Source organism: Narcine bancroftii, chromosome 7 (assembly GCF_036971445.1).
Source record: "Narcine bancroftii isolate sNarBan1 chromosome 7, sNarBan1.hap1, whole genome shotgun sequence".
NCBI lineage: Eukaryota > Metazoa > Chordata > Chondrichthyes > Torpediniformes > Narcinidae > Narcine > Narcine bancroftii.
In genome coordinates this window covers 77,586,047-77,599,412 of record NC_091475.1, presented here as the reverse complement: position 1 = coordinate 77,599,412, position 13,366 = coordinate 77,586,047, and the positions used below count along the sequence as shown (strand labels likewise).

The window sequence follows — 13,366 nt, the reverse complement described above, 5'->3', positions numbered from 1 at the left end:
GCCCACCAACAGCGTCACCTCTCCTTCGTGTCGGAGTTTACCACCAACATTTGGCACAAGGCGGGGAAGGACAACGTGGTCGCTAATACACTCTCGCAACTGGCCATCTGCGCGCTGACGCCCGGCCTCTACTTCGACCAGCTTACCTGGGACCAGAAGTCCAACGAGGAGACGCAAGCCTTTTGACTGCCATCACGGGCCTGCGGTTCTGAGACCTCCCGACTCCAAGCACGGAAGCACTGTCCTGTGTGATGTCTCCATGGGCACCCCGCGGCCAGTGGTTCCGCAGCAGTGGCACAGGCAAGTCTTCCATCACATCCATGACCTTTCACACCCATCCATCAGGTCCACAGTCCGAATGGTGGCAGAGAGATTCGTCTGGCATGGGCTGCGGAAGCAGATCGCGGGCTGGGCCAGAAAATTCACCCATTGCCAAATGTCCAAGGTACACAGGCAAACCAGGCCACCCATGCAAGAGTTCGAGCACGTCCGAGAACGATTCAGCCACATTCATGTGGACATAGTTGGGCCCTTACCCATTTCCTGGGGCAACCGTTACGTGTTCACGATGGTGGACCGCACCACTCGTTGACCCAAGGCAATCCCGATTCTGGACGACTCCACGGACTCCTACTCCCGAGCGCTGTTGCATGGTTGGGTCGCCCGGTTTGGTGTTCCGAATCACCTCACCAGCGATTGGGGCACCCAGTTCACCTCTGCGCTCTGGGCACAGCTCGCCAACTGGTTGGGGATTGAGCTACACTGCACCACGCCTATCACCCATAAGCCATGGGCTGGTCGAGCGTCTGCACCGCCATCTTAAGTCAGCACTTATGGCCAGCCTCACCGGTCCCGACTGGGTGGACGAACTGCCTCGGGTGCTCCTGGGCATCTGCTCCACGCCCAAGGAGGATCTACAGGTGTCATCAGCTGAGCTGGTCTATGGCGCACTGCTGGCACTTCCTGGTGAGTTCATCAACGCACCTCACAACCCCCAGCAGTCGCTGCATGAGCTGCTACCCCACCTCCAGGCCCGCTTGGACTCCTTTGCACCCCCACCGCCACCCAGACACAGCGCATGGCCATCTCACGTCCCCAGCGAGCTGCTTTCTGCAGAGTACGTTTTTATTTGACGGGGCCTGCCCGCGGAACCTCTGCAGAGTCGTTTTGAGGGGCCATACAAGTTTGCCCAGCGTTCAGGGTCTACGTTCACACTGGACATCGGCGGTAGGTGGGAACTGTTTACTGTGGACAGGTTGAAGCCGGCGCACCTCAACCCCACCGAACCAGTGATTGTGGCCCAGCCCAAGAAGCGAGGCTGCCCAGCTAAAAAGGACATTGGCGTCAGTTCTGGGGAGGGGGGTGTGGCGGCACACTACTAGGCAGGCAAACCGGCCCCACTTGTAATCCACGCGGCAGGGCAGCCGGCCAAAGTGGTGCCGTCGGGGGATTTCCCCTTCTTCTCAGCACAGGGCTCAGAAGCCCGTGCTGGCGGATCACGTGACGCCTGGGTGACATCAATGCCCCCCACCGCAGTTCTCAGCCAGGTCCGGGCTGGGAATATAAGTCCAGCCCAGCAGCCTGCAATAAATCAGTTCTGCTCACTGAGCTCAACCCATCTGGTTGTGTGTTCTTTCAGTAGTAGTGTAGCTGCTTCTACAATATACAGTTATGGTCTAATCTGTGGAAGGACATTCTTATTATTGACAAGGTACAGTTTAGGATCACCAGACTGATTTCTACAATGGCAGGAACAGATGAATAAGAATCTGATCAATTAGGGTTATATTCATTGGAATTTAAAAGTATGAGAGTTTATGTTTATTATCATCCAATTATACAAGGACAACCTGACAACAACATTCTCTAGTCCTTGGTGCAAAAACAGCATCCATTCGTGATGCACAACTAGACGATTGATACATATGCAATACATAAATAAAATAAATAAATATTGTTTAATCACTAGTAGAGTTTCGGAGGGTTAATGTGAGCAGTTCATTCAGTCATTTGGCAGTCTCACTGGCCATGGGAAGGAGCTGCTTCTCTGCCTGGTGGTTCTGGCTCCGATACTCCTTTATCTCTTTCCCGACAGGAGTAGCTGAAAGATGCTGTGTGTTGGGTGGTAGAGGTCCTCAATGATTTTGTGCACCCTCTTCAAAAAAGGATTCTGGTAGATCACATCGAAGGTTGGGATCCTCTCTGCCTCTCTGCCACTCTCATGGTCCGGTCAGGATACTTTCAAGAGAGCTCTTGTGGAAAAGTGACAGGATGGTTGCTCACTACAGGAAGTAAAGTCACTGTTGTGCCTTCCTGACGAGTGAGGAAATGTGTGTCCAGGATAGATCACTTGTTAAGTGGACTCTGAGGTATTTGCTGCTCTCTACTCTCTCCACTTTAGAGTTATTAATGTGTAGTGGAGGATGGTCATTCCTGGCCCTGAAGTCCCGGATCATCTCTTTTATCTGGTCCACTTGAAACTCAGGTTGCCATTCTTGCACCATATCACGATAGGGGATCTGACTGAGACATTCAGACAGGACTAGCCAGGTGTTCTATATATTCTAGGTGTTGGGGAAGAGCAGAACAAGGGATCACATCCTAAGAGGAAAGTCTAATATGAGGAATTTCTCCATCCAGAGAGTTATGAACATGTGAAATTCCCGACCTAGAAAGTTGTTGTGGACAGTTCATTATATCCATTCAAAAGGGATTTGGATCTAGCCTTAGTGGCCAAAGGATTGAAGGAGTTTAGAGAAAGCAGGAATCAGGTACCAAGATCACACGATCAGCCATGATTTTATTGAATGATATGCAGGGCTAAATTGTTTTCTGCACCTATATTATTTGATTATCTGAGATTACAACAGGACCCAGAACTGGTAAAATGGTGCAAGGAACAAAGATGGAAGTCAACTTGGACAAGTAGGTGGTTGCATTTCAGCAGGTTAAGCCAAAATAAGAGCTGCATGCTTCATTTTAGGACTTTTGGGGGTGTTGTTGGAAACTGGGGATGCAGATGCATATGTCCTGAAAGTGGCCACATGGCCAGGGTGGTGATGAAGGTATTTGCCATACTTGCCTTCATTGGTCATACATCGAGTACAAGTCTTGGAACATCATGTTGTAACCAAGACTTTGGATAGTTTTTCTGGAGGTGGGGTGCAGATGAGGGGAATTTAGGAGGTGAGAGCAGGATGAAGCTGTATTACAGGCATCTGTGAGACGGTTAATTGGGACCCTCGGACTGAGAGAGGAGAAATGATATTGGAGAATAAAGAAATGAAAGAGAAATGAAAATATTTTTCCTGGATCTTTGAAGAAGACATTTTAAAATCTCCATAACTGAGCAGAGAGTAAACATCTGTACAACACATCAAGAAGAAATTAATGGGGGTAAAATAATGATAATGTGACAGTTTTTCCATTACTCCCTACACCCCCAAGCTTGAAGGAGGCGACAATTAGCAAAGGGCGTGTGCATCTTCCAAAGTCCCATGAATTCTAAATCATTTTTCACTGGAGAGCAGTAAATGTAACCCCACTACTTGAGGGGAGACAAAATGAGGGATGAACATTAGTCCTGGGTAAAGCCTGGTGCATATTTTGGAAGAGGCAATGGGACACAGAAAATCAGAGCAATGGGGATTTATGGGGAAATCATAGTTGACAAATTGGTTCAAACGCCATGGGAATGTACTAAGAGGACTGATAAGGAACCAATGGCAGAAGGATTTAATAAGGTGCAAAATCAAAGGTTCATAACCCAAATGTCCAGAAATCGAAGTACAACATCCTCATTGGCCTCTTGAGCCCTTTGCACCTTTACACTGGGTTAACTTTGACTACAGTGTCACATTCAATAATTCAGTATCCCACATTTCCTGTGAAATGGCAGGAAGGATGTGGTAACAATAGAAGGAGTGCAAAAGAGATTTACCAGGACATTGCCTGAAGTGGAGGGCTGTAGTTTTAAGGAGAGGTTGGATCGACTAGGATTGTTCTGTCTGGAATATAGGAGGTAAAGGACTATGGAGATCGATAAAATTACAGATAAAGTGGATAGTTGAATAATATTTCCCAGGGCAGGAAGAGTGTAGACCCAGAAGACAGGTTTAAGGGGGAGAGGTCCAAGTACTTTCCACACAGAGGCTGGTGGTGTTTATGCAGAAGAGGTGGGAGAAACAATTAGATTGTAATGGCATTTGCTCAGATACAGTATTGGATTGAAAGGTTGAGGGTTACAAGGCGACTTGAGGTAAGTGGGATGATCATAGATAGGGATCATGGTCTACATAAACAAGTTGGGCTGAAAGGCCTTTTTTGTACAATTCCAACTATGGGACTCAACAGGGTGGGTGCAGGGATAATAAGAACGATGTCCATGAAAGCAGGGGAGAAGGATCTGGATTGGATTAGTTCAGTGACTTTCAGTTACAAAGCGGTCAGAGAATTTTACTCATCATTCAACACCAAGGTTCCAAGTATGTGGTTTTAAAATTCTTAAAAGATTTAAAAAATATTTGGACAAGATGCAAATCTTTGGAATAGAGGGAATGGAGGCAGCATCTGGGAACTCTCCATTACCATAAAGTTTTCCAGATCCCTATATAAATTCCACAGTAATCCCCCACCCTCCACTCCCATCTCTTCCAACACCTTTGTTTCAATCCCACACGTACAGCCTTGGCAGCTGGAGACATGGCCAACAGAGAGATTGTGTTTGGGGAATAGCTGCAGTCTCTTGCAGTGGCATCTTTTCTGCCACTTAGTGGCACTGTTTCCTAAATAATGAAACCAATGCTCAGTCAATGGAAGCAGATAGGAGGGGCAGTACTGAGAGTGTGTTACTATGGGAGGGGCAGTACTGAGGGAGTGTCACACTGGGAGGGCAGCAGTACTGAAGGTGGGGTGGGAGGGGTCTGCTGGGTTAATGCCACACTGTGGGGAGGGCAGTACTGAGAGAACACAGAATTAAAGGGAGTGCCACTTCTCATCAAACTGCTGTGGGACTGCTGTAGTGTCAGTAACAGTGGTGAGGAATCATTTTTTTTCCAATTGTTTTTAAAAAAAAGTTAGCAATTTAAAAAAAATAAATTCTGGATTAAAAAGCTCATAGACAAGGTGACTCAGAGAAAGTAGTGTAATCTCTCTGATAGAGGAGGCATTGACCCTGCTGGGTGGATGTTCAGTAAGGGAGTGTGTGCTTAACTCCAGCTTCCTCTGTAGACGTGAATAACTTGCTGTGGCAGGAAGGCGGTGGCACTCTCTACAAACTGAAATTCCCTTCCAGCTCATTAGATGACCGAGGTGTCACTGTCCAAGGAAGATTTAAAGACTGATGGGCAGATGAATGAATGTTTACACAACTTCATTTTTAACATGGTGCTGGGACCTCCCTTGATTATCCCTGGATCGTTTATCTACCTAATCTCAGGATGTGGGTTTTTTGACTGTGGAATTGGATTGTAAGATAAATTTGTCTTCAAACATGAGAGGATTAGGTTTTTAACCAATTTATTTGGTGGAAGTTGGCCAAATCTAATTCTAGGTTGTCTGGACTGTTGAACAATGCACAAATGTGCTGGATGAACTCAGCAGGATATGGGAAGCAATAGGCAGTCGACGTTTCAGGCTTGAACCTCTCTGAGGGATACCAGAATTTAATGTTGGCCTGATTAAGAAGGTAGGTGGGGTAGGGGGGGAGTGAGGGGGGAAAACAAAGGCTTGCAGATGATAAGTAGAGACAGGTGGAGGGAGAATAAGAGGGAAGGAGCTGATGAGGGAGGGGGCTGAGAAAGTTAATCTCTGATAGGAGGAAGGAAGAGGATAGAGATCTGGAGGATAGAAGGTGTGGATGACAGGGAAAAGAGAAAGAAACGAAGAAGTCAAGGAGGGATTTTTAAAAATGGGCCTTACCAGAAATTGGAGGTTGATACTGATGTAGTAATTGGAGGTCAATGTTGACGCCAAAGTGTGTGCTGACTTTGCATGATCTGCTTTCTCTCTGTGACCAGGGTCACAGAGGCGGGCAGAGTCTTACCCTTAGTTACCAGAGGCCCGGTGGGAGACAGATGTCTGAAGACCGATAGTCCACACAAATTTAGGCCCAAGCATGCAATGCAAATACCCAGAACAAAGGGATCATACCAGACCATAAAGAGTTAAATCAACAGGGCAGGTTGCACAGATTGGCTGGTGTGTTTGGATGAACAAGGAGAGATCTGATTGAATGATTTAGGTGATTCCAGTCCCAAGCCCAGCTGTTCAGGGGAGAGGCCCTTCCTCGCACAGACAGTGGGAAGCTGAAATTCTCACTCCCAAGAGCAGAGATCAAATTGAGGATGATGATTGAAGGCAGGGAGTTGTGAGTTAATATACTGACTATACTGGATCTCGATGATAGGCAGGCCAGAGATAATGGGCCTGAATGGCCTCATTTTGCTGTGTTCATACATCTGAATCATTGCAATGGTTCTCTGTGTACGTGGAGGAAAAAAAAAGACTATTGCTGCTTCAGGTGAATTTCCTGGTCAATTCTTGATTTGGTCAGCCATATTTTACAGAAATTCTGTTTGTGGGGTGAATCATAAAGCTGTGCAGAATAGAAAAGGGCCCTTCCGTCCATTCATCCATGCATATCAATGCTAATATGTATTTGTCCACAATAGGGCTACAATCCCTACAATCCCTGTCCAAGCACCTTTGTATCTGCCCCCACAACCTCCCCTGTCAGCTCGTTCCTCACACCGACCACGCTGTCAAAACCACATCCTTCAGATTACCTTTAAACCTTCCCCTCACCTTAAAATGGTGCACTCCCCTGAGAAAAAGACTGACTATTCATCTTATCTGTGCCCCCCTGTTAGGTCACCCACTATGTTCCACATGAACACCACCCGGCATGTCCAATCTTTCTTTATAATGACAGCACCCCCATTCCAGACATCATCCTGGTGAATTTCTTCTGCACTCTCTCTATTGCTACTACATCCTTCCTGCATTGTGGTGACCCTCCAAATTATACACATCTGTACACAATACTCCAATTTCGGTCTAACCAAAGTTTTGTATGACTGCGTTATGGTGACCAAATTCTTGTCTATTCATGACCTCTGCTGATGAAGTCAATTGTGAGAGGGCCATTATTTAAACAGAGCTGTAGACTTGCACCCCCAGTCCCCTTGGACATCAACACTCCAAAGGTCTCTGCCACTTACTGTAGTTCTGAAAGAATTACTTCACACAAGTCCAGATTGTCCCATCTGCCGCTGCTCTGAGCAAAGTTCTAACTCATCTAACTTCTGTATTTATTGTCTTTTATAATTCTATTTAGTTTTTTTACAGGTACCTGTTCAGCTGCAGCAAGTAAGAATTTCTGTGCATGTGAACCTTGTACAATGTGTTTGACAATAAACTCATTATCTTGTTCCTCTAGACCAGGGGTGTCAAACTCAAATTCACAGAAGGCCAAAATTAAAAACTTGGACTAAGTCGAGGGCCAAACTAAATATTTATTGAAAATTTTCAACAACATCTGCATGTTTTCTCTTCTTTCAACATATTTAATGTTAAACTTTTTCTTATTAAAATAAATGTTTAATAATAGTTTTGGTTGAACTCTTTCCAGAAGAAGCATTAACAAATGAGAAATAAAATATTCAATAAATAATATTTCTCTATAGCCTTTAAGCTCCTTTTAAATGTATTTTTTTTCACAAGCCAACGTCAAAAAAATAACAACTTGCTTCAATGAAAATCCAATCTTTCAACTATGAACAGTCCAAAGTGAACCAAAGAAAATATTAATCCAAGCTTAGCTTGCTACACTGTGATTTACTCTGATGCACCTGGGTCTAAGCCAGATACTTGGCATCTCTTCTTAGATGCAAGTTCATCAAACTCTGGGGTCAGAGTTTGCCTCCCACCTGTCTTGAAAGGTCCTGTTTTCTGTCTTTCGTTTGGCCATTTTTCGTAAGGGGTTTATTACATGTGAGTTGGGCAACAGGTCGCAGATGCTAATGAAAGTAAACAGAGGAGGTGGGGCGATTAGCGGGCTGACGGGCCGGCGCCAACGCATTTGCAAAGCGTTCTGGGATTTGTAGTATTAGCTGTGCATGCGCTATACTGGCGCAGCGGCCTGCGGGCCAGCTCTAATACATATTTGATATGATCTTGCGGGCCAAATATAATTATATCACAGGCCAAATTTGGCCCGCGGGCCTGAGTTTGACATGTGTGCTCTAGATTGTTTAACAGCCTTCTTCACAATGAACTTCTTCACCAATTTTTCTGCATTCAGCAAACGGATTCAGCATACGTTCTCTCCAAGTCATTTATACATGTACATAGAGTGCAGTGATCCTAGTGCTGATCCTTTCAGTACACCACTGGTTACAGTTTTCCGGTCAGAAAACACTTCTCGACCACTTCTGTATCCTATGGATACAGTTTGCAAGAGACCTTTGAACCCATGTGCTCCATCCTTCTAACGGCTTGGTCAACGTAGCAGTTAGTGCAATGCTATTAAAATGCCAGCGACTAGGATTTGTATCCTGTGCTGTCTGTAAGGAGTTTGGACATTCTCCCCTTGTCTGTGTAGGTTTCCTCGGGGTGCTCTGGTTTCCTCCCACCCTTCAAAATCTACAGGGGTTGTAGGTTAATTGGGGTGTTTGGATGGCACGGGTTCGTAGGCTGGAAGGGCCTGTTACTGTGCTGCATGTACGTGTGTACACATGCATATGACCCAGCCAACTGTGCGGAACACTCCGAGAAAGCTTGTCCATTTTAACCATATTTACTGACCTCCCTTCATCAGATTTCTTCATTACCTCTTCAAATAACGCAACCAGATTTGCAAAAAACCATGCTGACAGTTTCCCTCATGTTTTAATCAGACTCCTGAACGGACCTCATTATTAAAATTGCACTGCCCTTGATCTAACTGATCTCTCTCAGTGACTCTTTTACTGTACTGTACTGCAACTGTTGTCCTCTATATGTGTGGATGACAAGATGGACTGCTTGCAAAACAAACTTTCTCATTGTACTCAGTACCTGCCAATAAACTTAAATTTGAATGTGAACTGACTCCTAATTAGTCCCTGCCTTTCCACATGAACATAAAATCCTGTCCCTTGGAATTTTTCAAACAACTTCCCATTCAAACACAAATGAGGTGGAGAAACATAACAGGTCACACAGTATATGTAGGAAGTAAAGGATAATCAACAGTTCAGGCCTAGGCCCTTCATCGAGTAGGAGCAGAAACAGACAAGAGAGCTAACCTTGACCCCCTCCCACTCTCCTGCCTCTTCTCCTCCCTGCACCTTTTAATTCAGACACATGCGTGTTTTTGCTTACACCCAACAAAGGACCCAGGCCCAAAATGCTGGTTTTCCTGTACTTCCTATGGATACTGCGTGAACTGCTGAGCTTCTCCAACACTTTTGCATATTGCACTCAACTCCAGCATCTGCAGATTTTCTTGTTTAACTCCATACTTCGGATGCAAGGCTCACTGACTTGTTGTTTCTAGGCATGTCTCTACTGCCCTTTTTGAGTCAGAAAACAACACTAGTAGGACGTCAGAATAAGTGACAAACAATTCAACAACAGTGCCAGTGGGTTGTATAAAAAGGGGTGATGAGTCAGCGTACAGGAGGGAGATTGTTATTGCACCATTCAGCCAAGTTTTCAATGTCACCAAAACCAAGGAGCTGATTATTGACTTCAGGAAAGGAAAACCAGAGATGTACAATCCAGTGATCATTGGGGGATCAGAGGTGGAGAGGGTGAGTAAATTTAAGTTCTTGGGAGTCACTATCTCAGAGGATCCTTCCTGGACCCAGCACACTAAAGGTACTATGAAGAAAGCACGTCAGCGTCTCTACTTCCTCAGGAGTTTGAGGAGGTTTGGTATGACACCATAAACCCTGGCAAATTTCTAGAGGTCCGGAGGAAAGTGCAGACCGGCTGCATCATGGTCTGGTATGGAAACACCAATGCCCTTGAGTGTAAAGCCCTCCAAAAGGTAGTGGGAACAGCGCAGGGCACCACAGGCAAAACCCTCCCCACCAGTGAGAACATCTACAGGGAATGCTGGCATCGGAGAGCAGCAGCAATAATCAAAGACCCGCACCACCCAGCACACGCTCTGTTCTTGCTGCTACCATCAAGAAAGAGGTCTAAGTGCCACAAGACTCGCACCACCAGGTTCAGGAACAGCTGCTCCCCTTCCACCAGCTGACTCCTCAACAACAAACTCAATCAGGGACTTATTTAAGGACTCTTGCACTTTTTTATTTTTTTCTCTCTGCATTGCACAGACATTTTGTTGAGATTTCTTCATTTGTTTACATATGTGCGTATCTTCTTGAGTACAGTTTTCTGCACTGCCTGTCAGTGGTAATTCTGCCTGTCAGTGGTAATTCTGCCTCGTCCACAGGAAAAGGAATCTCAAGGTTGTATGTGATGCCATGTATGTACTCCTACAATAAATCTGAACTTTGAACCAACCAGTAAATTGGCTTCAATCTTCACTTTAGTTTAGGAAAAGATTATAAAGATAACAATGGTAGGGATAATGAGGTTATTGAGTTTATTGTCACATACGGGAGGGTCACGATGTTGTGCTGACCAATGTAAAGCCTACTCCACAAAAATCTTATCCTTCCTGACAAAGAAGGCCAGCTCACCATACACCTCCTTATCCACCCTGAGGGATCTGTGGACCTGGATACCAAGATTCCCTTGATCCTCTACACTGTTAAGAAACCTGCCATGAACCACAAACTTTACCCTAAAATTTGAAAATTTCAGTGTTGGCGTACATTGTATAATGTATATGACATAGACTCATTATCTTTATTATTTGTATCTTTAACATCTTTTCCTAAACTAATGGTGAAGATTAAAGCCACATATCTACTTTTACTTCTGCTTGGTTGAACTATGTGTCACTTAGTCTGACATCCTACTTACAGGGTTGTGTTTATCCCAACTGCACAAGTTGAAGCTCTATGCATCTCAATATATTGTCTCTCTGATGCATGTTCTGGAAGTTCACCTGTGGATAAAGTGATGCAAAGATCTCCGTCAGAGCCCCAACAATCTCCTCCCTTGCTTCTCAGTCCATCCTGGGGTGGATGCAGCAGAGGCCCGATGTTCTCGGAAGATCTTCCGATTTAGGACGGTTTGATATCACTACTATTTCAAGTTTCCTTCCAGTTGAGAGGGAGCAGGGCCAAGGCGCGAGCTTGAAATGGACACCTCGACAGACACCCTGGTGAACGTGGAGGTGGCACTGAGCTTCTTTCCTCCTGCCTTTCACATAGCCTATTCAAAAAAGGCAGCTCATGCTGTGCCTGGTGCCACTCCACTACCCAAGTATTGGAACATAATTTGCAGTATACAAAGCAGCAATTTGTAAACCGTTCTTTGGGGATGTTGAACCAAATCCTTTGCAACCACTTGTGCTTGGAATTGAATGAGCTGTTCGAATGTCATGTGACCTGCTGGTGTTGTGTTGTCCAACACTTTTACCACTTTTACCACTTTTACTTTTGCCTTTCTTTGCTTGCTGAATAAGTAACCATTCTTTCAGAGGCCTGGCTGCACTCAGAGTGGGCCTGGCATTGTCTGGGCAGGGACATATTCTATGGTGAAAGATTTACTGAGGCCATTATGCAAGTCTCCGCTGTCTGCCTCCAGCACTTGGCCCCCCTCTTGGACTCTGCCCGTTGGAGGTAAGGTCCTTATTAATTGACCCTCTTGCCAGATTTGACAATTGCACCACTAATGGTCTTAACCTGATTTAAAAGTTGCAAAAAGCAAACCTAGCCAAGCCCATCACAGACCCCAACCTCCCTTCCATGTGAAGAGCTGCCTCAAGAAGGCAGCAGACATCATAAAGGACCCCCATCACCCTGGTCACAACCTCTTCTCACTGCTACCCTCAAGAAGAAGGTACAAAAACCTGAAGACCAATTCAAGACTATTTTTTCCCATCAGCTTTCAGGCTCTTGAAGCTCTCCTGCTAACCAAACTAAAAACTATTCTGACACCAGATAGAAAACTGTCTGCACTATCATAACACTACTTTTTTTGTACTATAGACACAGTAAATTATCTATTACTTTTTGTATTTATTGTCTATTTTAAATTTAACTATCACGTATAATTTTTTTAACAAAGTACCTATTCAGCTGCACCAAAGGTGTGTAGAACACAGTACAGAACTCTGGCCCTTGATATTGTGCTGACTTCTGTAAGTCCATCCACAACCATCTAATTCCTCCCTACCTCACATCCACAACCCTCTATTTTTCTTGCATCTATGTGCCTATCTAAGAATATTTGAATGCCCCTATTGTACCAGCCTCCACTACCAATCCAGGTATCCACCACTCTGTAAAATACTTACCTCTGATGTCTCCCCTAAACTTTCTTCCACGCACCTTAAAAAATAGATGACCTCTGGTATTTGCTATTGTTGCCCTGGAAAAAAAGGTACCGGCTGTCCAGCCTATCAATGCCCCTCATAATCTTATATTGTGTGTCGGCATACTCTCTCATGGCGAACTGGCCCTACATGTAAAGTCACATGGTGGGGCAGCCATGGGAAGATGGCGCTGTCAGGGTTTCTCCCACCTCAAGTCTCCTGCCCAGTGCGCTCCTGGGGCAGCAATTATGATGTCACAATGCATGAGATGACTGAGCTCATTCTGCCCTTAAAAGGGCGTGCGCTAAATTTGAATAAAAACTGTCATTAGTGACTTTCAATTGGTGACCCCGTTGAGCCTAGATGCCTCTCTGGTCTTAAGGAACATGGATCCAGCAGAGATCAATGCCGTTGCCATCAAATTGCCGCCCTTCTGGGTGGTTTGGGCAGGCGGAGGCACAGTTTCAACTGAGGAACATTTTAGCAGATGCCATGATGTTCTACCACGTCGTGCTGGATGAAGAAACGGCAGCCAGGGTGAATGATCTAATACACAACCCACTGGGTGAGGCTAAATATCCTGCTCTCAAGAACCTGCTCTTTCGCACTTTTGGGCTCTCCCTTCAGCAGCGTGCCTCCAGGCTCCTGCACCTAGATGGGCTTGGGGACCACACACCATCAGCCCTAATTGACAAGATGCTGGCATTGGAGGAGGATCACAAACCTTGTTTCCTATTTCGTCAGATCTTCCTTGAACAGATGCCCGGGGACATCCAACTACTCTTGGCAGATGAGGACTTCACGGATCCATGATGAGTCGCAGCCCGAGCGGACACCCTCTAGCACACCAAGAGGGAGAATGAAGCAGCCCTCAGTCAGGTTGCGCGACAGAGAGCCAGCTGGCCACAAGCTGGAGGAGCACCA

At 45.6% G+C, this 13,366-nt stretch overlaps 1 long non-coding RNA gene across 2 annotated transcripts in view; it reads right to left on the bottom strand.

Annotated features, from left to right (window-relative positions):
- Positions 1 to 12,684, bottom strand: part of LOC138739036 (uncharacterized) — a 29,669-nt gene extending 16,985 nt beyond the window's left edge. Inside the window, exons 1-2 of one of the 2 annotated variants that reach the window (XR_011341970.1) lie at positions 12,459 to 12,684; positions 10,984 to 11,068 (exon numbers count right to left, since the gene is read on the bottom strand). This is a non-coding gene — a long non-coding RNA (uncharacterized lncRNA). Of the gene's footprint in view, positions 1 to 10,983; positions 11,069 to 12,424 lie in introns of both variants that reach the window. The other variant, XR_011341968.1, reaches the window with a different exon arrangement.
- Between the last annotated feature and the right edge of the window lie 682 nt (positions 12,685 to 13,366).